The sequence below is a fragment of the Megalops cyprinoides genome, chromosome 2 (genome assembly GCF_013368585.1).
Source record: "Megalops cyprinoides isolate fMegCyp1 chromosome 2, fMegCyp1.pri, whole genome shotgun sequence".
Classification (NCBI taxonomy): domain Eukaryota; kingdom Metazoa; phylum Chordata; class Actinopteri; order Elopiformes; family Megalopidae; genus Megalops; species Megalops cyprinoides.
Window position 1 is genome coordinate 4,672,768 of NC_050584.1, and position 23,067 is coordinate 4,695,834.

General features: G+C 38.3%; 1 protein-coding gene and 1 gene segment (V, D, J or C); one reads left to right on the forward strand and one right to left on the reverse strand.

Annotated features, from left to right (window-relative positions):
• The window catches only part of LOC118773453 (brain acid soluble protein 1 homolog), a 39,288-nt gene extending 16,438 nt beyond the window's left edge, over positions 1 to 22,850 (reverse strand). Inside the window, exon 1 of the mRNA XM_036522388.1 lies at positions 22,704 to 22,850. The gene's annotated coding sequence lies outside the window, so the exon portion shown is untranslated. The remainder of the gene's footprint in view (positions 1 to 22,703) is intronic.
• Positions 1 to 23,067, forward strand: part of LOC118773780 — a 51,858-nt gene that overhangs the window by 2,247 nt on the left and 26,544 nt on the right.

Below are 23,067 nucleotides of genomic sequence, written 5' to 3' on the forward strand. Positions count from 1 at the left end.
TGACTTGAAGAGAGCTGTTCATAAGCAGCCCCCTTGCAATTTAAGTGAACTCAAACTCTACTGCAAAGAAGAATGGGAGAAAATAGCAAAATCTAGAAGTGAGAAGTTTGTGGAGACTTATCCAAACAGACTCACGGCAGTTAACCATGCAAAAGGTGATTCCACCAAGTATTAATGTAAGGGTGTTCAAGGTTTTTCATTTTTAATAATTTTATTAAAAATTCTAAAAAAACTCAGGCATTTGATTTTCACTTAGATATTGTTGGTTACAATGTGTAAATAAAGATAAAAACTCTGTCTTCACGTACCTAGATTTCAGCCTTTAAGACGCCAAAAACAAGAAATTTTGAAAGGGTGTATAGACTACATTTATCTTACCATTTAAATAGTAACATTTCTTAATCTTTGCTAATGTGTCTGTTTGATTGCCTGATGAGAGTTACACCAACCTCTGCCCCTACAGCTACTGTAAAAAATATCAGTGAAACTAACAGTGAAGTGCTGTAAAATCATGACATCAAAAAATTGTAAAAAGAAAAACAATGAAGCAATGTTTAATTTATAGTATACTATAGTAAAATACTGAACCAAACACAACTGTTAATTTTAAAGTGAGAATATGTTAATAGAATCATATTTCTTTGTAGAATTTACAGATTACTATAGTTTAAACAGAAAAACTGTAATACAAAAAACAATACAATACAGTTAAAATTACATGACAGTGTTAAAATAATGTTAGCCGCAGAGCATTACCCATAATGCCTAGCTTGCGCCATTTATAGCTTTGTTGCTGAATAACTGCTTAGTTATTTATGTTTGTTTATTATCGTTTATATTGGTTATCTTAGTTTCACTTTCATTGTCCATGTTTGTTTGGGTTCGGTAGGGTGCCACCGTTGAGTGGTTTGTGTTACTGTTTGTTGACTTCCCTTCCCTTTTTCTCTTTGTTAATTGAAAAAAATAAATGTTTGCCTATGTGCTGACTGGGGTGACAGTGGCTCAGGAGGTAGAGCAGTTGACTGGGGATCGGAAGATCCCTGGTTTGAATCTGCTTCCTTCTGGTAAAGTGTCCTTGAGCAAGACACTGAACCCCCCAGTGACCAGCTGGTACCTTGTATAGCAGCCTATGTCACTGGTAGGCAGATGTGAGGCATAAATTTGTAAAGCGCTTTGAGTACTCAAATGAGTAAAAAAGTGATATATAAATGCAGTCCATTTACCATAGACAGAATAGAGTGCCTAAAAAGTTTACAGAACTACCTGTACATTTTTTACTGTATTTTTTACAGAATTATTCTGGCAAGCACAGCTGCCAGTTTGTTCTGTAAAAACAGATTTTTCTTTTTTTTTTTTACAGTGTACCATTATGTAGAGAAAGTGGGAAAAATAATTCTTTTATTTTAAAATTGCATGTGTATACATTTTCAATCACTGTCATGGAAAATGTACAAACTGGAAAATCTACAGCCAGATAATCAGAGCTGTAATCATTTTAAGTATAGTTCCAGGCAGGTTTGGACTCTCATTTGGCACCGTTATAGTGCTGACAGCTATTTTATGCAGACAGGCTAATTGCTAATTGAATGTGGAGGCCAGCGTGATTTCAAGAATGTCTTATATTTATTATTTATTTATTTTTACCAAGACTGCACTTCCTCTGTGTAATTTAAAATTCAGCACTGTATAAATTACTGTGATATATTTGAAAGTAATGGAGCACAGACTCTATGAATCATTCAGTGTCAGACTGTAAAGGAAGTCTTTTAAGTATAGTTGGATAGTTTTCAATCCATTAGGTGTTGAATATATGAATCAAATCATTTCATTTATGACAGGGGTGTCCAAACCTCTCCTGGAGGGCCACTGTTTTAGATCTCTCTCTGCTCCAACACAGCTGATTCAAATGATCAACTCGTTATGAACTCCTGAAGCTGCTGAATAACAAACCGATCATTTGAATCAGCTGTGTTGGAGCAGGGAGAGATCTAAAACATGCAGGACAAGTGGCCCTCCAGGAGAGGTTTGGACACCCCTGATTTATGAGGTGCTGACAAAGCACTTTCATATCCCTGTTCTTCTCCATTTGTGAACAACAGTGTTCAGCAAATTAAAAGAAGTGAACTGGCCATGTTATAGGTCTGGAAGGTTAACGTTGTGTATATAACATCATATGGAATTAAGTGAAGACTAATTTAGCATTAATGAAATATTGATCTGAAGTCATTCACTGAAAATCATATTATGTTGGGTTCCTTTCAACTGTGTAGGTTATAGTGAAGATGTAAACTTTTTTCATAAACATACATACTATGCACTGTAAATTTGGCAGATGTGCCCATTAAATGTTACGATTTGCTCTGATTTGTCTCTGAAATTGCTGTTGTCATGGTACACAAGGCTATGTTTGCTTAAACATTTACATATTCTTTTGAACTGTGAACCAGCACACATATACAAGAGCTCATTGTTTAAAATTCAATATATGATGTAACCCTCAGAATTGTTAAATAATACTGGCTCATTTTAAAACTCATTGGGATGAAATGAATCACTTGATTACACTCACTTTATCACTCACAAATCATAATTAGCATAAATAATACAATTCAGTTAGTGGCACCCTTTTTTCAAGAGGACTAACAGGGCTTTGCTATACTTTATGTGATATCATTTTGACACTATGAGGGAATTCCAAAATTCCAGTTCTGTCCGGATCTAGAGGAAGGCACAAGTTAGAATAGAATGATTGTGCAAGGGGCTACAACTGGCACACTGCGGGAGAGGTCTGGAAGACCGCCTTGTAGCTCTGCGTTTACTTGGCACACATGATGTACTGGGGTATGTAGAAGATCTCCATTTTAAAGTTCTTTGAAGAAACAAGGAGTTAGTGTTATCTGTCTGGCAACAGAAATGCAACCGCAGTAAGTCTAAAGTCCAAAAAGTAAAACAACAGCGGTTTCAGTTTTGTATTGTGTTATCACAAGACAATTGTGTTTGCTGCTCGTCTTCTGGGAGATAAAGTCTTCCTTACACACAAGATTCCATACTGTTCTTGAATGCATTTATACAGCTGGGTCTTTAGTGGAGCAATTTGGGTGAACTAAAGGATAGTAGTTTTCAGTACATCTGTGGCAACTTACTTTAGTTATTATTAGCTAAAATATATAATTAGCTATAATGTAATAGCTATTATTAGCTGTTAAAGTGCTGTTTAAGAAAGGACATCTCCTCAAGGATGTCATACAGCCCAGAATTTCTTTTTTAGCATTTCAAATGGGCTACACTGCCTGCTGATTGGGAGTTGAGTCAAATCCAAGCGTCAAAATCGTAGGCTCTGGCATTTCACAGATGCTTGCTTCTCCTTTTAAGAGGATCAGAAACATATACTTCACATGGGCCCTTATGTAGTGGTATGAGCTTAATCCAGAGGGGCATATCAAGAGACAGGACAGCATGAGGAAAGCATAGCATAGGGTGGTAATTTAAAAGCAGGATAACATACAGTATACACCACATGCATGCTACACCGGTCTGCATACAGGGTAGTATATATCAACAGTAGCCTGTATCTTCTTGATCAATAGCTTGGAATGGCAATGTAACATTTCCCAGATCCTTTCCAATGGACTTCATTCTCTTGGGATTTCCAATGTTATAATTTGCAAATAATGAATGCCCTGTATATTGGTTGTAATTGTAAATACAATGACTGCCTGAGCAGTGGTTTCTATGAAACCGCATGCAGATTCTTGAAGCAGGCAATCTTAGAGACTAGTCATCCCCTACAGAAAAGGAGCATGTCTGTAAGGCATTGAAAGGCTATCACTTTGGCAAATGAGAGTTTCTGTGAGAAAAGGATGTCAGCTGAAAAAAGCGCCGGCAGGGGTGAAGAGGGTAAAGTGCATTTTTTCAAGTGACAAAGTGGTTGGTTTAAACTAGACATCCTACATAGCCGGCAACTTTTTTCTTTCGATAGATCTCTATGTGCAGCATACTGATTTAGTACCTCTGAAATAATCAGTGACAGCTACAACAAACAACTACTGCTTTAATGCATAAATTATTATTCTCCTCTAAAATGCTGCCAACAGCTCTGGCAAACCACTGACAATACAGATAGACAGTATTGGAGATAAATTCTGAGGAGAGTGGGTGTGTTGTGTGTGTGCATGTTAGCATTTTTATGTATATGTTTTTAGTTAAAACAATCTTAGTCCATGGGATAATTTACCAGCATTCATACTGGAGGAAAAGGCTCTTATTGTGTCCAATACCAGACTTGACACAGAGCTACATAAACTCTAGACTAGACAAACTGTTGAGCCTAGATAGGCTGAATGATCCGTTCTTGTATGTATGTTCTGGTGTGTGTGTGTGTGTGTGTGTGTGTGTGTGTGTCTTGTCAAGTGTTTTCCTTATTTAGTTGTCTTCAGTTATCATGCTGCAAATATTCACTGATTACTTCAGATTACTTGATTGGCTCATACAAATCTCCACCCATCAAGATACCATGAAGATCAGTGGATCTGCCTGAATTTATGTGGTATTTATTCTCACAAACAAAATCAGTAATTGGAGTGACCCACAATATTAATAAATTTATACGCCTGTGGGTACATGGCTCACCCATCAGCTGCAGTCAATACGTTAAATTTGAACTTTAATGAACAGAAAAATATTTTACAATAAATCACTGATATAATTTAGCACTATGCTGGTTTAATATTTATCTCAAAATAATAGATTGACAAAAGAAAAAAATATAAAGTGATAATGTCAGGAACGGGGATCGGGACACAAACGCGGACCACCGGGTAAACGTAGCCAAGCGTTTAATTATAATCAGCGGGCAGTTTGTCGTACAGGGACAGGCAGGGTTCAAAAACACGGGGAAGCAGTCCGGGGGCAGATCCAGGATGGGAAGTCGGGGCAGGCAGAGTCGGTAACCAGGCGGGCGAGAGTGTCAAACAGGTTGAAGTCGGCAGGCGAAGGACGAAGTCGGGAGACAGGCAGGTTTCGGCAAAAAACGGCAATCAGGGTACTGGTTACTAAAGCGGGGACGAGACAGGAAGAAACTTACTGTAACGAACTAGCAACGAGACAGAGACACGTAGGGAAGATATAGGGCTGGGGTAACGAGGAGATGGGAAGCAGGTGAGCAGGCAGGCAGGTGCAGGCAATGTATCAGGTGGGCGGGGACCCGGCGGGGAGCCGGGCGGGGCAGGAACACAAGGAAAACAAAAGCACAAGGACAGGGAAAACAAAAACACCGCGGCTTAAGGGGGCGGAGCCCTGACAGATAAAATCATTATCATTAATAAACCTCCACACTGTTTTTTTGTAATCCATCACCTGTTTAATGTGATAAAATGTGCAAATCCAGAGACAGACTCATAAGAAAATAGAAAAAAGGCTGTATTATTTGACACATTGTTGCAGCAGTCATTTCCAGTGAATGTCAATTTTCATCCTGTAAAGTATAGATGCATTAAAATATTTACCTAAACTGGACATTCCATGCATTCCAAGCACAGATAATCCTGATAAAGTGAAACTTTACAACTTTAGCATCTCTGAACAGTGAAAAGTGCTGAAGCAGCTGGTAGACTGCCACTGTTGACTGATAGCTTCATACTCTGTCATCTACAAAAACAAAAACAAAAAGCGCCGGTGGAGGGAGTGTGATGCTCTGGGCATTGTTCTGCTGGGAAACCCTGGGTCCAGCCATTCATGTGGACATCTGACACATGCCACCTACCTAAACATTGCTGCAGACCAGGAACACCCCTTCATGGCAGTGGTATTCCCTGATGGCAGTGGCCTCTTTCAGCAGGATAATGTGCCCTGCCACACTGCACACATTGTTAGGGAATGGTTTGAGGAACATGATTAGGTGTTCAAGGTGTTGCCCTGGCCTCCAAATTCCCCAGATCGCAATCAGATTGTGTTGACAGCTATGTTTACATCCAATCTGAGTTTGAAAGCTTCTGTGATAAACTAGACATTTTAAAACCAGTCCCAGGGACTGGCCACACCTGTTTTTCAGGGTTTGGGCTAGGGCCCTTATCTCCAGTGAAGGGCAATCTTAATGCTTCAGCATACCAAGACATTTTGGACAATGCTATGCTTCCAACTTTGTGGCAACAGTTTGGGGAAGGCCCTTTTCTATTCCAACATGACTGTGCCCCAGTGTACAAAGCAAGGACTATAAAGAAATAGTTTTTTTTTTACTGTTTTTTTATTTTAAATATTACATGTACACAATACAATATTACAAGACATGAAACGACAGCAACAGAGCAAACATAAGTCAAACAAACAACAATAACCACATCAAACGTCAAAAAAAAAAATAATAATTAAGAAACATCTAAGACAAAACAGGAGTATTACAAAAGGGTAGAACAGACAAAATTACTCAACCCTCTAGCCACCCCCCACTCTTCCTCCCTCCTCTAGCCCCCCCAGCCCTTCCTCCCCCTTACCCTCCCCGTAGACAGGGTGGAAAGGACAGGCTATGTCTGGATCAACAAATGGGCAAAATAAATGTATGTATAAGTACATGTGGAGGGGGGAGAAAAAAAACAACCCCCCCCCCCCCCCCCCCCAGGCGAGGACAACTTCTTGTTCTGTCTTCTCCGTTATTATACAATATATTTCATTATTCTTTACCTTTTTACCAATTCCATCCTTCAGCCTCTCTACCTTTATCCCATCTTTTGGCATAAGCTAAAGCTCCTTTTTCATGTGCCATAAGACACTCAGTTCTACAATAATAGTTGACAAAGTTCTTGAATCTCTCAATTCTTAGTCTCCACTGATGTCAACCCAAAAATAAATACTTTTCCCAGCATAAATAATTAAATATAATTATGTTGTGTATTGTGTGAGAGTGTTTTGATATATCGCCCAGTATCACTGTAAACAAGTTTAATTGAAAACAAACACTCTGCATTGATAACCATTCCTGAACCTTTTTCCAAAATAAGGCCACAATCGGACAATACCAAAACAAATGCTCTACAGATTCCACCTCTTCTTGGCAGAATCAGCATACGGGCGATGGGTCAATTCCCCAGATATTTAACATCTTTTTCGTTGCCAGGAACTTATATATTAGTTTGTATTGGAAATATCTTATTTTTGAATCTAGTGTTGTTTTATAAAGGATATTGAAGATCTGATTCCATGGGATTGGTGTATCTAACATTTTTTCCCAGCTATCTAAAATCTTGTATGGTATGGCAACTAAGTTATTTGCTCTTAAGTAAAATTTGTAGATATCTTTATTTGTTTTTTTAGCCAAGTTGCCATTTTCATATGTGGCCTACAGACTAACTGGTATCCAGTACCATTTCTAATTTTCCTTTTCCCCGTTTGTGGTAAAGATCCGATAAGTTGATTGTATTGCTGTAATGTGCAAACAGTTCCATAAATATGAATTAGTTGTGTATATGACATGAGTTTACCTTCCTCATCAACTATATCCTTTATAAAAATGATGCCTTTGTCAAACATTTGTTTCCAAAAAATCATTGTTCTATCCATCATAATGTGGGAGTTCAGCCAGATGATTTGTTGTAAGACTTGTTCTGTATTTTCTGGTGGATGAAATTGGTATTGTAACCAACTTTGTAGAGCTTCTTTCAAAAAAGTGGAGACATTAGAGAATATGTAATTAATTACTGAATAATGCATAGGCTTGACTTGTAGGAATGGAAAAAGGCTTTTTTTAAACATGGGGTGAACACTCTTAAGAAATCTACTGGAAAACCATTGTGAGTTGAAATAGAATTTAGGAATAAGGGAGGCTTTAAGTGAGAGATTCAATGCTTTTAAATTTAGTAATTCCATATAAATTGGAACACCTTCTGTTCATATGTTTTGAAAAATGATTCTTCAGGAGTTGGTAATGCCATGAATAAATAGGTAAACTGGGATATAATTAATGAATTAATTAAAGTTGTTTTGCCATAAATGGTCAAATGTTTTCTTTTCCAAGGCTGCAAGATCTTTGTGATTTTACTGAGTTTATTATTAAAATTAAGTGTTGATATTTTATTCATGTTCTCTGGGTTGTGAATACCAAGTACATTAACCAATCCATCTGTCCATTTGATTGGTAAATCACATGGTAGGGAGAAATCTGTATTTTTCAGTGGTCCGAGTCTCAATATGTGACACTTATCATCGTTTGGCTTTAGTCCAGATAGGTTTGCGAAGTTGTCTAGGTCTTTTACAAGGTTTTGTAGGCATTTATTATCAGGGCTCAGCAAGAAACTTGAGTCATCAGCATACATTGAAATTTTTGTATTTAGCCTCTGCAATTCCAAACCTTTGATGTTATTATTTGATCTTATTTTAACAGCGAGAATTTCAATTGCTATGATGAATAAATATGGGGATAAAGGGCAACCTTGTTTTACCCCCCGTGAGAGTGTGATAGGTTTTGATAGATATCCATTATTTATAACTTTGCTAGTACAGTCATTATATAGAACTTTAACCCATTTTATTAAAGAATCTCCAAAATTAAAGAATTTCAAACATTTATATATAAAATCCCATGTTATTTTATCAAAAGCTTTCTCGAAATCTGCTATAAAAATGAATCTTGGTTTGTTGGTTCTATCATAGCGTTCTATAATTTCAAGTAACTGTCTTATGTTATTTGCAATATTTCGTCCTTGCATAAAACCAGACTGGTCGTGGTGTATGATATCAGGTAAGACATGTTCAATGCTATGCATTTGGCTAATATTTTGGCATCATAGCACCAAAGTGTAAGGGGTCTCCAGTTTTTCAGGTAAACTGGATCTTTATATTGGCCACTAGGCTCTTGCTTTAGCAACAGAGAGATTACACTTTCTTGCTGAGTACCTGTGAGCATACATTTTACATAAGACAAATTAAAACATGTAAGGAGGGTTTTTTTGATTTGTTCATAAAATGTTTGGTACACTTCATTTGGAATACCATCAAGGCCAGGTGTTTTTCCCCGCTGAAAGGACATAATAGATTGGTAAAGCTCATTTTCTGTAATTAGGCCTTCACATGATTCTTTCTGTTTATCAGATATTTTAACATGAGTATTAGGAAAGAATAATTTGCAATTGTCTTTATTTAATTGTACGGGTGAGGACTTAAATGAAAATATCTCTGTAAAATATTTCTCTACTTCATTCAAGATATCAACTGGTGTAGTGAGGATTTTTGAATCATTCCTATCTAATTTTAGTATATTTTTCTTTGCATTATTTCTCTGTTGAAGGTTTAAAAAGAATTTATTGCATTTTTCCCCCTTCTCTGTCCATTTTGCTTTATTTTTGTAATATATAATACTTGACCTGTCATATATTAGTTGTTCAAATTCTCTTTGTTTCTCGTCCAATTTGTCAAACACCTCCTGAGTTGCTTTTGAGCTGTCCAGAAGTGATGTAAGCATTTCAATCTCCTTTTTAATTTCTAGTTTGTTTAACCTAAACTGTTTCTGTCTTTGTGAGGCAAATTTAATTGGGTGTCCTCTAAAAGCACATTTAAATGTGTCCCAAACAGTAAGAGGCTCTGCTGATTCTATGTTATCTGAGAAAAAGTCTGTGATAAATTCCTTTGTTCTTTCTACAAATGTCCGATCCTCTAGTAATTTTTGATTGAATTTCCAATACCCACGACCGCGGGGATATTCAGTCATTTCTAAATGGAGTGATACAAGTTGATGATCAGATCTTACTTTGTCTACAATTAAAACCTTTTTTACTTTGGATATCAAGGAGAATGAAACAAGAAAATAATCTATACGACTTGCCTGGTTTTGTCTTCTCCATGTATACCTATGTGATTTTGGGTTTTTTAATCTCCAAATGTCTATCAGGTCCATTGTGTCCATTATAGATGTAATTTCTGTAGAAGCATGCGGGTGGTAATTGATTGAGTTACTACCTTTACGATCCATAAAAGTATTCTGAACTATGTTCAGAATACTTTTACTAATCTCCAACCATTATATAATAATCACTTGTAAATTTTGCAGCCCTTATGTTATTATAAATTAACTTAAAGAAGTTTAGACATCATTATTTGGGCCATATAAGTTAATCAAACAGACTTGCTTGTCTTCAATAGTTATGTTTAAAATGATCCATCTTCCTTGAGAATCTATTTCTGAAGCTTGAGAAATGATTTTGAAGTTATTTTTAAATCATCACTCCCCTTGAGTTTTTTAAACTGTGGGAAAACAATATTGGACCACCCCATTCCTCCTTCCAAGCAGTTTCATCTGAAGGTACCGAGTGTGTTTCTTGCAAACAGATAAACGGGTATTCTTTATGTTTTAACCAGATAAATACGTGTTGTCTTTTATCTGCTAGGCCATTACAATTATAGCTTGCAATAATAACTTCCTCATTTCCCATTATTTAAAGGCTTCAGTTTAAAACTTGTAATGTTTTTATATCATGGTCAAATCTTGGAATGTATACATTGTGAAGAAGATGGAAGATAAATGCTACCTTAAAATGCAAGAAGTTGTCCCTCCCCTGCCCTCCTATATCAGCTCGAAATATGCATTCCTCCTCAATCCACATCACCCTCCCTTCCAACAACACTGGCCTCCAAACCCAACCCCCCTTTCTCTTTGAAAAGAGATGAACAGAAAAATAAAACAAGAATCAAAACAGCAAAAACATAAGACAAAAACATCAACAACCAAAGAACAGCAACAGTCTCTCAACACTACCTTCTCTTCCAACTGGATTAATAACCTATACCCAAAAGTGATGGGCTTGTTCGAAGACTATGGTGTATATTCACATCTCATCAAGATTGAAGGAAAAAAAAAGAAAAAGAAGAAGAAGAAGAAGAAAAAAGTCTTCTACTCACAACCATGGTGTAACTTGAGTCCCTGTACAGCTGATTATTGATGTATACTTTGTTCACAGTCAAGCGCACTTTGTTGTTTTGCGCCCTGTTGCTCTTCATTATTGGGTAGAGGATGCGTCTTCTTTCCATAATTTCACGAGGGAATTGCTCATACATCGAAAATTGTGTACCTTTTAATTCTCTTCCGCATTCCAATACGTCCATCTTTGTTTTGAAGTTAAGGAATCTCTTTCTGTGGCCGAGCCTATGTGCTCTTTCAATTATGGCTTCAGTCGCTTGGTCCTCCAACATTTTGAGTTCTTTTTTCATGAATTGTTTCACCAGGTTTTCCATCTCTGTGTAATTTTCAGAGTCTTCCTCCTTTATTCCCATGATCACAATGTTATTTCTCATGCTTCGACATTTCAGGTCAAGTATTTCGGCTTTCATTTGTTTATTTTCGTTAGAGAGCTTCGTTTTGTAAGGTACTCACTGTTTTTTTAAGGATTATGTTTTCCTCCTTTAAGTCTTCCATTAACTTGTTTGTGAAGTCAACTGCCGACTTGAGTTCAGCTATATCTTTTATCATTTCTTGCAAGAGATCTAGTTTCTTCGGTTGTTTTATTTGTTCGTGCATGGCTTCCAGCTTTGCGCGATCTGTTTTTGTTAACGCGGTTGTCCTCTCAATTTCTGGTTCGCTTGCACTTGACAATTTTTCTCTTGATCTCTTGTGGTCTGGTTTGGCAGACAATAGTATTTGTCAATAAACGACTCAAGATTCTCAATTTCGTTAGCCAGGGTGCCTTTAAGTTCTGTATTGTATGTGGTTATAAGCTGTATTTAGATCAATATTAATAGGAAGCGTTTGAGAGCTGTGCTGCGCTGTGCTACTCACTCCGCATGTTCCGCCATATAAAGACATAGTTTGATGAGTTGGGTGTGGAAGAACTTGTCTGGCCCGCACAGAGCCCTGACCTCAACCTCATCGAGCACCTTTGGGATGAAGTGGAACGGAGATTGCGAGCCAAAATCCAAAATCAGTGCCTGACCTCATAAATGCTCTACAGAATGAATGGGCACAAATTCCCACAGAAACACTCCAAAATCTTATGGAAAGCCTTCCAAGAAGAGTGGAAGCTGTTATAGCTGCAAAAGGGGGGCCAACTCCATATTAAAGTATATGTATTTAAATACAATGTCATTACAGTGTAATGGTCAGGCGTCCGAATACTTTTGTCCATATAGTATAAACCTGCATAATCCATCTTGTTCCAAATATTCCTACCATTATAGTGGGAAATCACTTGAGGTGACTCCCCACAAAATCCTCCTGAGGTGCATGCATCACTCAATAATACCCAGATCAATACATTATCATATACTGTACAATCATTACAGACATGTCAATCGGAGACAGTGAGCAAATTATTTTATCTGCTTCTGGCCTCTTCTTGACACCAGGGCATCATTTATCCTCAAATTACATCTGACATTTAGAGAGGGACTAAATGAACATACAAGGAACTGCTGTGAATGTGAAACTGTTGGATTGACCCAAGGAGGGTGTCACTGTCAATCTGATTGATGATGAATACATCAGCCATATAAGAAAAACAGACCTGAAAGACAATTCCTTTCATGTACTAATAGAATTCAGCATTTCCCAATTTGCTGCTGAAATGTATCCATTCATTATGACTGTAGCTTGAGGCTGGCTAGAGGGGAACCAGAATGCTATGGTATAATAATCTGTTATGAAGATCTGTGCTAGGAATGCAAATTCTGAAACCACAATAGGAAAATTCAACACTACTTGATAGTGAACAGTCTTAGAGATTTTGAGCTCCCATGCAGCGAGACACACACCAAGCTGTTTTTTTTTAGATTGTATTGCCAGTAAGGGTCTATCTTTCATCATGGAGTATGTGTCCCCTGCTAAAGTAATTACTAATTATGATTTTGCATAATTATTTTGTGTGCAAGGCAGATGCAATCTAGACACATACTAGGACTGAAATTGCCCATCAACAAATGTTTATGTATATAAGGTGTCAAAGTTCAAGCATTTTTTCTTTCTCTTTCTGAACGCTATGGAGACATTGTACAGAATGGACTATAATTTTCGTTGCAAATAGTGTGATCCGTAGTGTGATTCACAAGTACATGAACCGCTAATAAAGCAGAACCACAACATGCTTATAAATGAAGGCTTTGCTGTTGAGGTTTAAGCAGTTCCGGAACTAGAGTTTTTGTAAAACTACATTACACTTATAAACATCATTCTTGATCCTCTTTTTGATTTTGAAGCCCTTTGATTTTCTTCATTTTGTCCCTGCCTGTTTTACAGTTTTTTACAACAGCTAACATCCTTTTGTCCAATCTGTAGTCACATTTTCAAAACTCTAAACACAATTAGGACAACATCTGTCTGTTATGGACCATACCATTAACACAATTCATGTTGTTTTCACAGAATATGCAGTCAATTAACACGTTTCTAAAATGCTTAAATTTTCTTTACATACAAGCTTTCCCAATACCAAAATTATGGATCTTTCTTGTCTTGTTTACAAATGCTTGCACACTGCATGCCAGAAATGAAAACCTAATGTTCAAAACCTTATAGTATATAGTATAAAGTCTCTACTTCTGCAACAACAGCAACTCAATAGCTATATTGAAACAGCTGATTAGCATTTTTGAATGAACAGATCATTGAAGCATTGAGAAATACATGATTTAAGTTGTGTAAAATAGACCAACCACAGCTGATTCCAATCTCAATCGCAGACATAGCCAGATGTTGAAGTTCAAATTTATATGGGCATTTACAGTAAAAAGGGGACCTTTTGGATTGATTTTGTTTAGTGTGGATACAGAACAACACAGAGGAGCAGAGAGAGAGAGAGCACAAGGGAGAGGAATAGTTGGACGAGGGAGGGGAAGAAGACCAGGGAGAGGAGTAGCTGGACCAGGACAAGGGAGAAGGATAGCTAGGGGGTGAGGAGTAAGAATGCATGCATTACATGACCAAATGTCCCTCCTGGATGCAATGGATGCCAACTGCAGAGACCTCTCAGCTGAAGACTGCCAGGGGTGGATAAGGCATGCCAAGCATTTCTATCCAAGGTGCATAGCGAGAGACGACATGTGGACGTGATGTGGACGAGAACATGCGGTCAAACGCTGAAGATCAGATAGATTAGAACAGAACTGTGCATTTTTGTGTTTTTTTCCCCTTCTGTGCCTTTTTACTGTATTTTTTATTTTTACACATTTGGAACCAAAGGCCATGTATGTTGGATTTTATGTTGATCACTGGCAGCAATTTCATGTTGCTAATAAAGCTTTTACTGCAGCAATTCTGTCACATACCTTTTTTTTCTACTGTACATTCTATAAAGTAAAGATGACTCATTCACTTTTAGGTAGTATGTTGCCAAAAATGCACACATTTGACACTCAACCAAAAATGTCGAGTGGTTTACAGTAAAAGGAAACTGAATTATAAAAAACAATGGGTTTCATATTGTCTATTGTATGCGGGTAGAACTGAAACATGAAAAGTAATGCAATTTTTCATAATGCCATCAACTGTTAGTATTTTGAAAGTCATTGTGCTATGACTGACTGTATGTTCCTCTTGGATAGAAAACATGTGCTAGTGTTTTGAAAGAATGATTTGATATTGAGTCAGGTTTACTGTGTTTTCATAGAGTTAGTGTATGTAGAGAAAGTTTTTTTTTCCATTTTGAAATGTAGAGTTGGCATTTAATGAACAAAATGTGGTTTTGAGCAGAAAATTAACTATTTGGCTATTGTGTAATGTAGGTGTGTTGCTATGTTAAGAGTTTAGAAATAAAGTGTCTTATGTATAGGTAAACGCTTGTTAGCAATTGTAAAAACTGTAACAGACCTGTAATTAAGTGAATTACATATTGGCTCTAAGACATACCTCGACATATAAATCCTCCTTCAGACTGTAACAATACACAAAAGAAGCAGGAAAGATGCCTTCATAACTCTGTGAAAAGGGGCTTTGTTATATGAGAACTCATTTCAAAGACAGGCACACAACTCATTTCTCAAAGCCTAATGTTCATGTGAAGTATGTTCCCCATTGTGCTGAAATGATTAAAACATAAAATAGGAGAGGGAAAATGGGAAATCAAATAAATAACACAGGGGTTGTCTCCTAAAACCTGACCATATTAATTCATAAAAAATGAGAAATTAAAAATAAAAAACAAACTTTTTATATCACAAATATCTAGTAGCCTACATATGTTTTTTGAAGCAAAGGATATCAGATTCATCTAATTGTAATTTTAAGGGAAAACATGACTACTGCCTCAATACTAATTTATCACTTTATCACAGATTACTTATGGCACAGTTAATCTACAGTTGCATTTAAATTAATGGCAGACATGCCCACATACATTACGTGCAGGATAACAGATCTACTGGTGAGCTGATGCATATGGAGAAGATGGAGGAGGCCATGTTGGAGCAGCACCTCTCCTCTGAGATGGCCTCCTAATCAATTCCTCCAGCAGATAATTCTATCCTGATCAGACAGCCAGGGTGATGTTCAGTAGCACAGCCAGACATCAATGGTGTTCAGACAGTTATGTGTCTGGACAGTGTACAGCTCTGATACAAAGAGGGTAAAACAAGGCTGTGGTGACAGCTAAGAGTGCACAGGACAAGTCTGTTTAATTACAGTAATGTTCTATGACAGTGCTCTTATTTTTATGTGACTCATTGTGGGCAGAGTACAGAGCTGTATTTTGGGTGAATGTACTTGGATTATAAAACTGGAGATAAATTCTCTTAATCTCTCTTTTCTTTGCCTATGAACACACATTCACCGCACTTTCATCTCAGGAGATATTGCAAACTTGAAGAAATTGCACCGGGCAAAGGCCATCTCAATGTTTGTTTTGTCAGACGAGCGAGTGAACAAGGCTGTATCTCCTGTGTCAGTTGATATCTCCCCATATTGCCCTGTGACCCCCTGTGCCCTCCCACACTTGAAGGCCCAATCCTCTCCCTCCCTGAGGACTGATGCCCACTGCTTGCCCACGGCTAGTCAAATTAATTCCCAGAATCACTATCCTTCTCTATCTGGGTGAGCAGGTGCTGTCAAGTGCTGGCATGGTTATCCAAAATAGCAGGTATCAGAGCAGCCACGCAATGACATGACAAGGGAGTCCTGAGGTTGAGGTGTTCTGTCACAAGCAAAACACCATCATTGCTGCCATGGATGGTCAGCCAGCCAGTCACCACATCCCTTCTAGGTACCCTTCTGTACCCCAATAGCAGGGCCCTGAGAATATTTTTGGGAAAATTCCTACATTAGCCTCCTGCAGCCTCAGCCACATCCACTGGAAGAATACTGACAGAACTGGTATTCATCAAAAAACATGGCAGTGGCCCAGAAAGCCATTACAGGGCCTACCCTAGCCTTTGCAAAAGCTCCTTTGCTTTTGTTAGCTAAATTTGCCAGTGGAAAGGTTTCTTTGGGCCTGGTAGCTCTCTGCCTCCTCTATGCCATGTTGTTGAAGACATTGACTATGGTATCATAATGGATGACAGAAATCTTCCTAGGTCCATGCCCTCTGATAAGTCGTTGGAGGTTCTCGTTCTTAAAGAACAGAGTGTTGGAACGGTTTTCTTGCTAGCTTTAAAATGGCTATTTTCTTCTTTCATTCTGGTTCAATACATTTTGAGGACAGCTACATTCATTTCAGTATGGGGTTGCTGCACTATTTTATTTTTTTATATGGTTTGCCCTAGGGGTCGACCGATTATTGGGAGTACGGTCACACTGGTGTGATTAGCCGGTTAGCACATATGCTAAAACTGGTGTGATTAGAACACTAGATTGGAGAAATTCTAGCTAATTTTAGCTTTGAGGAAACAGCGATTTAACTCTAAAAATATAGCAAATGCTAATTTAAATCTATAAGAAACTTAATAACACAAATAAAAACATAACGAACCATATAAGGTAACACGTGCGCTACATACCATAACAAGTTACATGCAAAAGGGTTAAAATGAAATTTGCCGTTCAGCACATCTGCGTTTGCCACGCCTTTCAGTAATTCAGCCAGGTAAATATCCGCGCTGGAATTACAGAAGGAAGTTGCGGTCAAACTTGATAATATGGTTAATTTGCGTTAAAACATTAACGTGTTAAAGTTTCGTGATTAATCGCGAACTAGCGTTAACGCGTTAACGTTGACAGCCCTAATCTATTTCTATGATGACAAGCATGCCCAGTTTCCCAGTGACACTGAAAATGTCCGAATAATGCACTTTGTTGCAGTGATATACAGTTCACTACAACAAGATAATAGAGTTTATTTATGTAGTAATAGCGATATCTTTGAGTAACCTTGGTGCCAGTGCAAACGTAACATTACTCGCCCTTATGAGTTGGTGTTTTTATATGTTATAGGTAGCCGATGGTCATAATAACGTAAGCTAATGTTGAGTCTCGTAGAGCTAACTTGAATGCGATAAGGAACATCAACAAGTTCATTTGTTGATCCATAATTTAGCCAGCTGACTAGCAAAAAAAAATGATAGGCTATAACGTTATTTCTTGCACGTCACTTACCAGGGTTGAGTTGAATAGTCACTTCTATTGCTATTGCACATATTCACCTATAGATAGGCGTAAGGGGGACCCACTCCAGTGGTGGAGACAGAATGAAAGGAGCTTCAGGCTACTTGCCACACAAGCAAGAAAGTTTCTTTGCTCACCACCCTCGTCTGTTCCAAGTGAGCGCGTCTTCAGTGAAGTCTCTGCAACTTATGAGAGGAACAGAAGCCGTCTCACAGGAGAGCACACTGACTAACTCTGCTTTCTGCACCAGTCTGGTGCTGCTGAAATGGGACTACTAATTGAGACTCACATTTCAGTACAAATTTAAGTTTTACTAGTTTTATTTATTTTTACTGTATTTACTTTATAAAACTTTGGAGAGCTATTTTGCTTATTTATTTATTAAAATTTTCACCTAACTTTATAAGAAATGCTGCTGGGAGCTCCCTGCACTTTTTGTTTTAAGATAATGTTGAAAAATTCTCTTTTAATTAAACATATGCTTAAAGGCATTTCAATGAAGTTTTGTGTTGGAGTTTGTGTTATTGTAAATTGAATAAATTGACACCAAGATTTTCATTTTTACTGCAAATGTATATCGGTTCCAAATATCGGTTATCAGTTTCCTTGATTACTAATAATTGGTATCGGCCCTGAAAAAAACATATCGGTCGACCCCTAGTTTGCCCCTTATCTCCCTCAGTATAAAAATACATATAATTATAAGCCTTTACTGAGACCATCCAGATTTGACATGCAAATTGTTCTATATATAAAATTGGATAGAAAAATGTGTTGCATTCTTGAGAGTATTCTCTTCAGCTCTGTTTGTGCCAACTCTAGTACCAATAACCCGGCCAACATAGGCTTATCATCTACACCAGTCAATGATAACGCAGCAGTCTTTGACAGCATGAAAATATCAAAAATTCCATTGAACCTCTTCAAGAACCTGCACAGATTGGACATCAGGGTATGAGTACGCAAATCTACTCAAGGATCCACACCCTCCTTCACAGATTCTACATATCTGTGGCATTTCATTAGCCGCTCAAATCCTTCAGTAAATAACAGGAAATGTCCTTGTTCTGTTAGCTGAAAAAGTAATGTACTGACAGAAACTGTGGCCTGGGCATGTGATAAAGGCCTGGAGTTTTTTTTTCTCGGTGGAATAGGGCAGATGACTGGCTGCCTGCCCATGGCATTTGTGACTGGGGCATTTTATGGACTGAATACTTGGATGGTGCTTGCCTCTGCAACACTCACAGTTTCATCCATATCCATTTTCTGCCCCTTCACACAGCCAGCAATATTGCTGAGCTTTCCCTTCTGATGGGTAGCCATGGTCTGTAACTTCTCCAACTTTTTTATGATTGAGGTATTATAGGGCTGGGCAGTATTGCCTAAAATTTATATCACTCTATAATTTAAAGCACAGACGGTAACGGTATATATCATGGCATATTCGTTTTTCTTAAAATTTCAATGTAAATGCTTCTGAAGGGGTAAAGCACTCGTATGACAACTGCATTGCAGCTATTACTGTACTCAACTGTCAGGACTGCGGCTTCTTAGCCGGGTGTGCTTTTGTTTTTCCCTGTGTTCCAGCCCTGCCCTGCTCTCCGCCCTGTCTCCGCCCACCTGGTCACCTGACTGGCTCCACCCACCTACCTGCACACCTGAACCCCATCTTGTCATCTGCCTTGCCCTATATATTCCCCGTTTGTTTCATGTCTTGTTGCTAGTTCATCTCAGTTCTTCTGTTGTGCTACAAGCCATTTGTCCTGTTTTGCCCGCCTGCTTGTTTTGCTGAATTTCTGCCTGTTTTCTTGACTTGACTTTGGATCTGTTTTTGGTTTTGTTTGCTGTGCTCTTCTGGATTGTGACTTCGCCTGTTTTTGACCCTGATTCCTGGACTGCGTTTTTGGCTTGATTAAACTACCTTGTGCATCCTGCCTCCCTGTCTGCGCCTGAGTCCCTGCCTGAGCCCTGACATCAACTGTATTACTAGGACATATTTCATATAGCACAGAGGTATTTTAAGAACATTTATTGTGCAAAACTGCAATAATAAAGAGAAAAAAAATACAAAACCTTTTCTCAAGTAACTTCCATGTCTGAAAAACACTTTTTCATGAAATAAATAAAATCAAGTTGCACAAAACGAAAATAAAAAGTTCTCCGTTGCTACGATGGATTTCCGTCAATTACATTCCAGAGAGGCCATGTATGAGATCAGTGTAGATCTGAAGGGGAAAAAAAAGCGGGGGGGGGGGTTACAGGACTTAGGAATCCTGCTACCAGGTGATAGGTAGCTGATTTTATTTACTTGGATGTCGGTATATATATACAATTGCAATCGGAGATGATAATTAATATACGGTGTATTGAAGTAGGCTAATCAATTAGGCCTAATCATGTCCCTAAACCCCCAAATTACAAGAGTCTTAATGTCCAGCAAGCAGTAGAAATAGTTCCAAAAATACGAATAAAGTTAATCAAGATTGCAATCAAAGTCAAAGTTTGTGACAAAGAAGAAGCAAAAAGCCGCGGTTCAAAAAGGAGCAATCTGCAATCTCACCACTCTGACGAACGAGAAGAAAGCAATCCTTTTGCAACCACCCACATCTTCCGACCGAGAATAATCCACAAGGAAAGTTTATTCCAGCAGTTTATCCCATTATAGCGGGACATAGGGGTTCTGAAGAGTTCTGTCATGTCGTTGTATGTAGGCTACATTTTGTGAGGTTAGGCTACTGCTTTGTGTGTATGTGAGCGAGAGAGAATGGATGCGCGTCTGACAGTAGCGCAAACTCACGGTGTCCCGGACAACAATATTTTAATGCTTCCAAAAAGATTAATCACTGTCAGGTCAGCAAAGATTTGTGTAGATAAAGCTTAGTATCGTGTCTTTTCGATGTTGTTACACCTAGATCTGTGAGGGCTCTACCGGTCAGCACGGTATAGTCAAAATCCATACCATAGGGCAAATTCATACCGGTGCACTTTCTATACCATTTGTACCGTCCACCCCTCCTAATCACCATTTGTCTCTGCACTTCCTTACCCATTTCTGGACATTACTGGGCATAATTCATACTACACTGTACCATGGGACAGGTATAGACTGACCACATGATTGCAAGGCAGGTGCCACAGAAATTTACAGACAAGTACTGCCAAAAATATGATCAACTTATGCAAAGAATGGGAAATGTGAGACATTTCTATAGCATTTCAAGATACAACAAATTAAAAAGTAACCATCAAAGGACATGTTCATATTTTGCTCATTAGCAGAAGCATTATCATAACAACAAACAAACAAAGTAACACATCCCTGTCATGATACAAAATGGATGGTCTGGTATGGATACAACAGAATCCATGAGGGGATTACTGGACCATTACCTGGGTTAATAAATAAATAAATTTGCAACAACTCATGTTGTACAGCAGCAGTCTTCTCACTTATAGCAACATTCATTAAAGCACTGCCATTTGTAGAACCACCTGTTCAATGGTTTCATCTGAACATGAATTGCCAATTGTACAAACTGGGGGGGGGGGGGGGGGGGGGGCTTTTCACATATTTGTCATGGAAGGTGGAGACATCGCTACCCAATAAGTATTCAGGTCTCTGTGACAATGCCGCTTCATTCTGAAAGGACAGCAATTAGGCTACCCTGTTTTCCTAAATACGCGTTTTTTTGTTTGTTTTTTTTTTTTAATGAGAATACCAATAAAAATACAAATTGTTCAGTCTACGCGACGGATAATTATAATGTCATTTTGTCACAAAATGCTGCTATAGTGAAGTATAAGTCGGCAGTATTTCAACAGCAAAATAATGGCCGGTACATTCCGTATGAAGTTCTGCAAAATGACTTAAGGAGCATGACCCATTTCCACTGCTATTCGAAGTAATACTGAAATCTGAGGCAAAATGGAGATGTGTCTGCATCTTGTAGGAAACTAGCCTGTACCATTCGTTGCAAGACTGGTAGTTTACGATGCGAAAATAACCTACCAAATGCAACGATGTTGCTACAAGAACGGTGGTATCTTTGATTTCAAAGGACTGTTGTAATGGTGTCCCGTAAATGAAGCAACAGTCAATTGATAAGGCATAGGAAAATCAATCGTTCATCCACACCCTGCTTGCAATGCGCATGTGCTTTAGTAAAACAAAGGACCAGGACCGTTTCTAATCTGAATTCATTCATCCTTGATACAGACGAGATGTTTGCAATCTGTGGCACGGCAATACCTGAGACGTACCACGTCTGACAGCATCAGAATGCATGTCATCGCCTCGTTTGCAATAATGTCCATATTTTAAGTTGCGAATTATTGCAAATATGGTGAGACGGTTAAATTCTATCGCTTTACACCCCGCTATGTCTGGAGTAAAATCAGGTCTATTCTCACCAATGATCTGTATTAAGACCGACCAGACATTGTCTACCTCATGTATTCCAAAACCGTGGCACAATGCAGCCATGATTATGCGTGGAGAAGTTAAAAAAATGTCGACCATTAAAGCACTGTTTAGATTAAACTCGCTAATGGGTAACAACATCTGCCGGCGATGCTCAGTGTAAGGAGACGTGACAATACACCCACCCCCCCACCCCCCCTGCCCAACACCAGCAAAATGGGTGGCGTTAAAATCCTATAGGAAAAGCATAATGCTTTACATTAAGATACTGTTATGTATAATGGACTTAAACCACACTCCAAATACAGACATACATTGTTTACTATGAAAACAGTCGAAACTGATAACTGAGCGAACAATTTAATTACACTTCCAGGATATGTATTCTATTATAGTAAATGTGGTGATTTATTGGCAGATATGCATGGCAAAGAAAACATGTAGATTTATCTAAGCATTGAGTGTTGAAAGCACACGGTACCATTTTTCCTGTACGTTTCATTCTGGGGGAATCTTCTAAAATGTTAATTTGAATAGCAAATGTAATAACTGCGTGGATAGAAACTACTCAGATAAAATGTGACCCTAAAATGTATGTTATGTAATTTGTATCCCGTTCCATGTCGAATACATCCCATTTATCCAAATTGCGCTGTGGGTGTCCAAAATGAAGAGAGGAAACGGGGAATCAATAACCCACTGAAACCAAGGGTTCCAAATGCAATTCCTCTGAACACAAAGAGCTATAATAATAAAAATTCGGAACATTTTAATGAGTCTTACCGTTCTTCGCGATTAAGTTCTTAACGGTTCCTTGCAGAAGTGTCTGAGGTTATTTTTCTACGCGGCTGTGCTTGTGCCCTCAGTAGCTGTGCCTGTCAGGGTAGTGTTCTGCGCGCCTCTCCCTGCATTTCTCACTCGAGCACACGCAGGAGCTAGGGGGAGTTCAAACATACTCACGGGTGTATAATGCGATTGAGGCCAAGAGGGCGCTCTAATGCTTTGCATCTTGGCGAGATGCGACTGTGAGGCTGACCGCCTCATAACAGCGCTTCCAGATATTTAATTTCTTCCCATGAAATGCTTCTTCATTCATGGATTCGAACTACAACTCGCCATTTGACTTTATTATAAAAACTTGTGCACG